Source organism: Cavia porcellus, unplaced genomic scaffold, assembly GCF_034190915.1.
Source record: "Cavia porcellus strain 051 isolate PalLab524CR breed Dunkin Hartley unplaced genomic scaffold, mCavPor4.1 scaffold_18, whole genome shotgun sequence".
Classification (NCBI taxonomy): Eukaryota; Metazoa; Chordata; class Mammalia; order Rodentia; family Caviidae; genus Cavia; species Cavia porcellus.
The window spans coordinates 70,462,259-70,474,014 of record NW_026947501.1 but is presented as its reverse complement, the minus strand read 5'-3'; the positions used below and the strand labels follow the sequence as shown (position 1 = coordinate 70,474,014).

Below are 11,756 nucleotides of genomic sequence, written 5' to 3'. Positions count from 1 at the left end.
CATCCCCAGCATCACCACCATCACCACCATCACCACCATCACCATCACCACCATCACTATCATCATCACCATCACCGGCACCACCACCATCACCACCACCACCATCAACATCATCATCACCATCACCGGCACCACCACCACCACCACCATCATCACCATCACCATAACCACCACCACCATCATCACCACCAACACCACCATCACCACCACCACCATCACCACACCACCATCATCACCACCATCACCACCACCATCATCACCACCATCACCACCATCACCATCATCATCACCATCAGCACCATCACCACCACCGGTACCACCACCAGCACCACCACCACCACCATCACCACCATGAACACCATCACACCATCACAACCATCACCACCATCACCACCACCATCACCACCACCATCACCACCACCACCATCACCACCATCACCATCATCATCACCATCATCACCACCATTACCATCACCACCACCACCATCATCACCACCATCATCACCACCATCAGCACCATCACCATCATCATCACCATCAGCACCATCACCACCACCGGTACCACCACCATCACCAGCACCACCACCATCACCACTATCACCACCACCATCATCACCACCATCACCGCCATCACCACCATCACCACCACCACCATCACCACCATCAACACCATGACACCATCACCATCCTCATCACCATTCCCACCATCACCACCATCACCACCACCACCGTCACCACCATCACCATCATCACCACCCCCACCATCACCATCACCACCATCACCACCATCACCATCACCACCACTATCACCAGCATCACCACCATCACCATCATCAGCATCATCAGTACCATCACCACCATCACCATCACCACCATCACCACCACCACCACCATCACCACCACCACCATCAAAACCATCACCACCATCACCACCACCAACACCACCATCACCACCACCACCATCACCAACATCACCATCACCATCAACACCACCATCACCATCACCACCATCACCACCTTCACCACCATCACCACCATCACCACCCTCACCATCATTACCACCATCACCACCATCATCACCACCACCACCATCACCACCACCACCATCACCATCATCATCACCATCACCACCTCCACCACCATCACCACCACCTCCACCATCACCACCATCACCACCATCACCACCATCACCATCATCATCACCATCACCACCACCACCACCATCACCACCATCACCACCACCACCACCATCCCCACCCCCACCATCACGATCATCATCACCATCACCACCATCACTACCATCACCATCACCAATATCACCACCATCACCATCACCACCACCGCCACCATCACTACCATCACCAACATCACCACCACCATCACCACCACCATCACCACCACCAGCATCACCACCATCACCATCATCATCACCATCATCACCACCATCACCAGCATCACCACCCTCACCACCACCACCATACCCACCATCACCACCATCACCACCATCACCATCACCACCATTACCATCACCACCACGATCACCAGCATCACCAAAATCACCATCATTACCATCATCATCACCATCACCACCATCACCACCATCACCACCACTATCATCACCACCATCACCACCATCACCATCATCATCACCATCACCATCATCACCACCATCAGCACCATGACATTCACCACCATCCCCACCATCACCATCATCACCATCGCCACCATCAGCATCACCACCACCATCACCACCAACACCATCACCACCACCATCACCAGCATCAATACCATCACCATCATCACCATCATCATCACCATCACCACCATCAACACCATCACCATCACCACCATTAACAACACCACCACCATCACCAGCATCACCAAAATCACCATCATCACCATCATCATCACCATCACCACAATCACCACCATCACCACCACCACCACCACCATCACCACCATCAGCATCATCACCATCATCATCACCATCACCACCATCACCATCACCACCATCACCACCATCACCACCATCACTATCACCACCACCAACACCATTACCACCATCACCACCACCAGCACCACCACAACCAACACCACCATCACCATCACCACTACCACCACCATCACCACTACCACCACCACCCCCATCACCATCAGCATCACCACCACCATCACCACCATCACCACCATCACAGCATCACCACCACCACCATCAGCACCACCATAACCACCACCACCAGCATCACCACCCTCACCACCATCAGAACCATCACCATCATCACACCATCACCACCACCACCACCATCACCACCATCACCACCACCACCACAATCACTGCCACCACCATCACCACCACCATCACCACCACCACCATCACCACCATCACCATCACCACCACCACCACCATCACCACCATCACCACCTTTATCACCATCACCACCATCAGCACCACCACCACCATGACCACCACCACCATCACCATCATCATCACCATCATCAACACCACCACCATCACCACCACCATCACCATCATCACCACGCCCACCATCACCATCACCACCATCACCACCATCTCCACCACCACCACCATCACTACCACTATCACCACCATCACCTCCATCATCACCACCACCACCACCACCACCATCACCACCATCACCATCACCACCACTACCATCATCACCACCACCACCATCATGAACACCATCACTACCATCACCATCATCATCACCATCAGCATCATCAGCACCACCAGTACCACCACCATCACCACTATCACCACCACCATCATCACCACGATCAGAACCATCACCACCATCACCACCATCAACACCATCACACCATCACCATCCTCATCACCATCACCGTCATCACCACCCCCACCATCACCACCATCACCACCATCACCATCACCACCACCATCACCAGCATCACCACCATCACCATCATGACCATCATCAGTACCATCACCACCATGACCATCACCACCATCACCACCACCACCACCATCACCACCACCACCATCAAAACCATCACCACCATCACCACCATCACCACCACCACCACCACCATCACCACCACCACCACCACCATCACCACCACCACCATCACCACCATCACCATCACCACCATCACCACCATCACCACCATCACCACACTCACTACCATTACCACCATCACCACCACCATCACCACCACCACCATCACCTCCACCACCATCACCATCACCACCACCATCTCCCCCATCACCATCACCACCACCACCACCATCACCACAATCACCATCACCACCACCACCATCATCACCACCATCACCACCATCACCACCACCACCATCACCACCACCACCATCATCACCACCATCACCACCACCATCATCACCACCATCACCACCATCACCATCATCCTCACCATCAGCATCATCAGCACCACCAGTACCACCACCATCACCACCACCACCACCATCACCACCATCACCACCCCCACCATCACCATCACCACCATCACCACCCTCACCACCATTACCACCATCATCACCATCATCACCACCATCACCACCATCACTACCATCACCACCACCACCATCACCACCATCAACACCATCACAGCATCACCATCCTCATCACCACCACCACCATCACCACCATCACCATCATCACCACCCCCACCATCACCATCACCACCATCACCACCATCACCACCACCACCACCATCACCACCACCTTCATCACCACCATCACCATCATCACCATCATCAGTACCATCACCACCATCACCATCACCACCATCACCACCACCACCACCATCACCACCACCACCACCACCATCAAAACCATCACCACCATCACCACCATCACCACCACCACCACCATCACCACCACCTTCATCACCACCATCACCATCATCGTCACCATTACCTCCATCACCAAAATCACCACCAACACCACCACCACCATCAAAACCGCCACCACCATCACCACCATCACCACCACCATCATCACCACCATCACCACCATCACCATCATCATCACCATCACCACGATCACTACCATCACCACCTCCACCATCACCACCATCACCTCCATCACCATCATCACCACCCCCAGCATCACCATCACCACCACCATCACCACCATCACCATCACGAACACCACCAACACCATCACCACCATCACCTCCACTACCATCACCTTCACCACCACCATCTCCCCCATCACCATCACCACCACCACCACCATCACCACCATCACCATCACCACCACCACCATCATCACCACCATCACCACCATCACCACCACCATCATCACCACCATCAACACCATCACACCATCACCATCCTCATCACCATCACCACCATCACCACCATCACCACCACCACCATCACCACCATCACCATCATCACCACCATCACCACCATCACCATCACCACCATCACCACCATCACAATCACCACCACCATCACCAGCATCACCACCATCACCATCATCACCATCATCAGTACCATCACCACCATCACCATCACCACCATCACCACCACCACCACCATCACCACCACCACCATCAAAACCATCACCACCATCACCACCGTCACCACCAACACCACCACCATCACCACCACCACCATCATCACCATCACCATCACTATCAACACCACCATCACCACCATCACCACCTTCACCACCATCACCACCATTACCACCATCACCACCATCATCACCACCACCACCATCACCACCACCACCATCACCATCACCACTTCCACCACCATCACCACCACCTCCACCATCGCCACCATCACCAGCATCACCACCATCGCCATCATAGTCAGCATCACCACCATCACCACCACCACCATCAGCACCATCACCACCATCACTATCATCACCACCACCCCCATCACCACCACCACCACCATCACCAGCATCACCATCACCACCACCATCTCCAGCATCACCACCATCACCACCATCACCACCATCACCAGCATCACCACCATCACCACCATCACCACCACAACCATCACCACCATCACCACCATCACCATCACCACCACAACCACCACCAGCAGCACCATCACCATGATCACCACCACCATCATCACCACCATCACCACCATCAGCATCATCATCACCATCACCACCATCACTACCATCACCACCACCACCATCACCATCATCACCACCATCACCACCATCACCATCATCATCACCATTACCTCCATCACTACCATCACCACCATCACCACCACCACCATCACCACTACCACCACCATCACCACTACCACCACCATCACCATCACCATCACCACTACCATCACCATCACCATCACCACAACTATCACCACCATCACCACCATCACCATCATCATCACCATCACCACCACCACCACCATCACCACCATCACCACCACCACCATCACCGCCAAAACCATCAGTATCATCATCACCATCACTAGCACCACCATCATCACCACCACCACCATCACCACCATCACCACCACAACCACCATCACCACCATCACCACCAGCATCATCAGAACCATCACCACCATCACCATCACCACCACCACCACCATCACCACCATCACCATCAGCACCACCACCACCATCACCACTATCACCACCATCACCACCATCACCACCACCTCCATCACCACCACCATCATCACCAACACCATCACCACCATCACCACCACCACCATCACCACCACCACCACCATCACCAACATCACTACCCTCACCACCATCTCCACCATCACCACCACCACCACCATCACCACCATCACCACCACCATCACCACCATCACCATCACCACCACCATCACCACCATCACCATCATCATCACCATTACCTCCATCACCACCATCACCACCACCACCACCATCACTACCACTGTCACCACCATTACCACCATCATCATCACCACCACCACCACCACCATCACCACCATCACCATCACCATCACCATCAACACCACCACCACCATCTCCACCATCAGCACCTTCACCTTCATCATCCCCATCACCATCACTACCACCATCACACCATCACCATCCTCATCACCATCACCACCATCACCACCATCACCACCACCACCATCAACACTATCACCATCATCACCACCCCCACCATCACCATCACCACCATCACCACCATCACAATCACCACCACATCACCAGCATCACCACCATCACCATCATCACCATCATCAGTACCATCACCACCATCACCATCAGCACCATCAGCACCACCACCACCACCATCACCACCACCACCATCAAAACCATCACCACCATCACCACCGTCACCACCAACAACACCACCATCACCACCACCTCCATCATCACCATCACCATCACTATCAACACCACCATCACCATCACCACCATCACCACCTTCACCACCATCACCACCATTACCACCATCACCACCATCATCACCACCACCACCATCACCACCACCACCATCACCATCATCATCACCATCACCACCTCCACCACCATCACCACCACCTCCACCATCACCACCATCACCACCATCACCACCATCACCACCATCGCCATCATCATCAGCATCACCACCACCACCACCATCACCACCATCACCACCATCACCACCACCACCATCAGCACCATCACCACCATCACTATCATCACCCCCCCCCACCATCACCACCACCACCACCATCAACAGCATCACCATCACCACCACCATCCCCAGCATCACCACCATCACCACCATCACCACCATCACCATCACCACCATCACTATCATCATCACCATCACCGGTACCACCACCATCACCACCAGCATCAACACCACCATCAACAAGATCACCATCATCATCACCATCACCACCATCACCACCATCACCACCACAACCATTACCACCATCACCACCATCACCATCACCACCACAACCACCACCACCATCACCACCACCAGCACCATCACCATGATCACCACCACCATCATCACCACCATCACCACCATCAGCATCATCATCACTATCACCACCATCACTACCATCACCACCACCACCATCACCATCATCACCACCATCACCACCATCATCATCATCATCACCATTACCTCCATCACCACCATAACCACCATCACCACCACCACCATCACCACCACCACCACCATCACCACCATCAACACCATCACTACCATCACCACCACCACCATCACCACCATCACAAGCATCACCATCATCACCACCCATAGCATCACCATCACCACCACCATCACCACCATCACCATCACCAGCACCAGTACCAGCATCACCACCATCACCATCATCACCATCATCATCACCATCACACCATCACCACCATCACCATCAGCACCATCACCAGCACCACCACCATCACCAGCATCACCAAAATCACCATCATCACCATCATCATCACCATCACCACCATCACCACCATCACTACCATCACCACCATCACCACCACCACCACCATCACCACGATCACCAGCATCACAAGCATCAGCATCATCACCATCATCATCACCATGACCATCATCACCACCATCACCACCATCACCATCACCACCACCAACACCATCACCACCATCAGCACCACCATCACCACCACCAGCATCACCACCATCACCATCATCATCACCATCATCACCACCATCACCAGCATCACCACCCTCACCACCACCACCATACCCACCATCACCACCATCACCACCATCACCATCACCACCATTACCATCACCACCACGATCACCAGCATCACCAAAATCACCATCATTACCATCATCATCACCATCACCACCATCACCACCATCACCACCACTATCATCACCACCATCACCACCATCACCATCATCATCACCATCACCATCATCACCACCATCAGCACCATGACATTCACCACCATCCCCACCATCACCATCATCACCATCGCCACCATCAGCATCACCACCACCATCACCACCAACACCATCACCACCACCATCACCAGCATCAATACCATCACCATCATCACCATCATCATCACCATCACCACCATCAACACCATCACCATCACCACCATTAACAACACCACCACCATCACCAGCATCACCAAAATCACCATCATCACCATCATCATCACCATCACCACAATCACCACCATCACCACCACCACCACCACCATCACCACCATCAGCATCATCACCATCATCATCACCATCACCACCATCACCATCACCACCATCACCACCATCACCACCATCACTATCACCACCACCAACACCATTACCACCATCACCACCACCAGCACCACCACAACCAACACCACCATCACCATCACCACTACCACCACCATCACCACTACCACCACCACCCCCATCACCATCAGCATCACCACCACCATCACCACCATCACCACCATCACAGCATCACCACCACCACCATCAGCACCACCATAACCACCACCACCAGCATCACCACCCTCACCACCATCAGAACCATCACCATCATCACACCATCACCACCACCACCACCATCACCACCATCACCACCACCACCACAATCACCGCCACCACCATCACCACCACCATCACCACCACCACCATCACCACCATCACCATCACCACCACCACCACCATCACCACCATCACCACCTTTATCACCATCACCACCATCAGCACCACCACCACCATGACCACCACCACCATCACCATCATCATCACCATCATCAACACCACCACCATCACCACCACCATCACCATCATCACCACGCCCACCATCACCATCACCACCATCACCACCATCTCCACCACCACCACCATCACTACCACTATCACCACCATCACCTCCATCATCACCACCACCACCACCACCACCATCACCACCATCACCATCACCACCACTACCATCATCACCACCACCACCATCATGAACACCATCACTACCATCACCATCATCATCACCATCAGCATCATCAGCACCACCAGTACCACCACCATCACCACTATCACCACCACCATCATCACCACGATCAGAACCATCACCACCATCACCACCATCAACACCATCACACCATCACCATCCTCATCACCATCACCGTCATCACCACCCCCACCATCACCACCATCACCACCATCACCATCACCACCACCATCACCAGCATCACCACCATCACCATCATGACCATCATCAGTACCATCACCACCATGACCATCACCACCATCACCACCACCACCACCATCACCACCACCACCATCAAAACCATCACCACCATCACCACCATCACCACCACCACCACCACCATCACCACCACCACCACCACCATCACCACCACCACCATCACCACCATCACCATCACCACCATCACCACCATCACCACCATCACCACACTCACTACCATTACCACCATCACCACCACCATCACCACCACCACCATCACCTCCACCACCATCACCATCACCACCACCATCTCCCCCATCACCATCACCACCACCACCACCATCACCACAATCACCATCACCACCACCACCATCATCACCACCATCACCACCATCACCACCACCACCATCACCACCACCACCATCATCACCACCATCACCACCACCATCATCACCACCATCACCACCATCACCATCATCCTCACCATCAGCATCATCAGCACCACCAGTACCACCACCATCACCACCACCACCACCATCACCACCATCACCACCCCCACCATCACCATCACCACCATCACCACCCTCACCACCATTACCACCATCATCACCATCATCACCACCATCACCACCATCACTACCATCACCACCACCACCATCACCACCATCAACACCATCACAGCATCACCATCCTCATCACCACCACCACCATCACCACCATCACCATCATCACCACCCCCACCATCACCATCACCACCATCACCACCATCACCACCACCACCACCATCACCACCACCTTCATCACCACCATCACCATCATCACCATCATCAGTACCATCACCACCATCACCATCACCACCATCACCACCACCACCACCATCACCACCACCACCACCACCATCAAAACCATCACCACCATCACCACCATCACCACCACCACCACCATCACCACCACCTTCATCACCACCATCACCATCATCGTCACCATTACCTCCATCACCAAAATCACCACCAACACCACCACCACCATCAAAACCGCCACCACCATCACCACCATCACCACCACCATCATCACCACCATCACCACCATCACCATCATCATCACCATCACCACGATCACTACCATCACCACCTCCACCATCACCACCATCACCTCCATCACCATCATCACCACCCCCAGCATCACCATCACCACCACCATCACCACCATCACCATCACGAACACCACCAACACCATCACCACCATCACCTCCACTACCATCACCTTCACCACCACCATCTCCCCCATCACCATCACCACCACCACCACCATCACCACCATCACCATCACCACCACCACCATCATCACCACCATCACCACCATCACCACCACCATCATCACCACCATCAACACCATCACACCATCACCATCCTCATCACCATCACCACCATCACCACCATCACCACCACCACCATCACCACCATCACCATCATCACCACCATCACCACCATCACCATCACCACCATCACCACCATCACAATCACCACCACCATCACCAGCATCACCACCATCACCATCATCACCATCATCAGTACCATCACCACCATCACCATCACCACCATCACCACCACCACCACCATCACCACCACCACCATCAAAACCATCACCACCATCACCACCGTCACCACCAACACCACCACCATCACCACCACCACCATCATCACCATCACCATCACTATCAACACCACCATCACCACCATCACCACCTTCACCACCATCACCACCATTACCACCATCACCACCATCATCACCACCACCACCATCACCACCACCACCATCACCATCACCACTTCCACCACCATCACCACCACCTCCACCATCGCCACCATCACCAGCATCACCACCATCGCCATCATAGTCAGCATCACCACCATCACCACCACCACCATCAGCACCATCACCACCATCACTATCATCACCACCACCCCCATCACCACCACCACCACCATCACCAGCATCACCATCACCACCACCATCTCCAGCATCACCACCATCACCACCATCACCACCATCACCAGCATCACCACCATCACCACCATCACCACCACAACCATCACCACCATCACCACCATCACCATCACCACCACAACCACCACCAGCAGCACCATCACCATGATCACCACCACCATCATCACCACCATCACCACCATCAGCATCATCATCACCATCACCACCATCACTACCATCACCACCACCACCATCACCATCATCACCACCATCACCACCATCACCATCATCATCACCATTACCTCCATCACTACCATCACCACCATCACCACCACCACCATCACCACTACCACCACCATCACCACTACCACCACCATCACCATCACCATCACCACTACCATCACCATCACCATCACCACAACTATCACCACCATCACCACCATCACCATCATCATCACCATCACCACCACCACCACCATCACCACCATCACCACCACCACCATCACCGCCAAAACCATCAGTATCATCATCACCATCACTAGCACCACCATCATCACCACCACCACCATCACCACCATCACCACCACAACCACCATCACCACCATCACCACCAGCATCATCAGAACCATCACCACCA

At 53.8% G+C, this 11,756-nt stretch overlaps 1 pseudogene; it reads left to right on the top strand.

Moving 5' to 3' along the window:
- Positions 1 to 6,373: 6,373 nt before the first annotated feature.
- On the top strand, positions 6,374 to 10,083 carry LOC134471529 (basic proline-rich protein-like; annotated as a pseudogene).
- Positions 10,084 to 11,756: the final 1,673 nt, after the last annotated feature.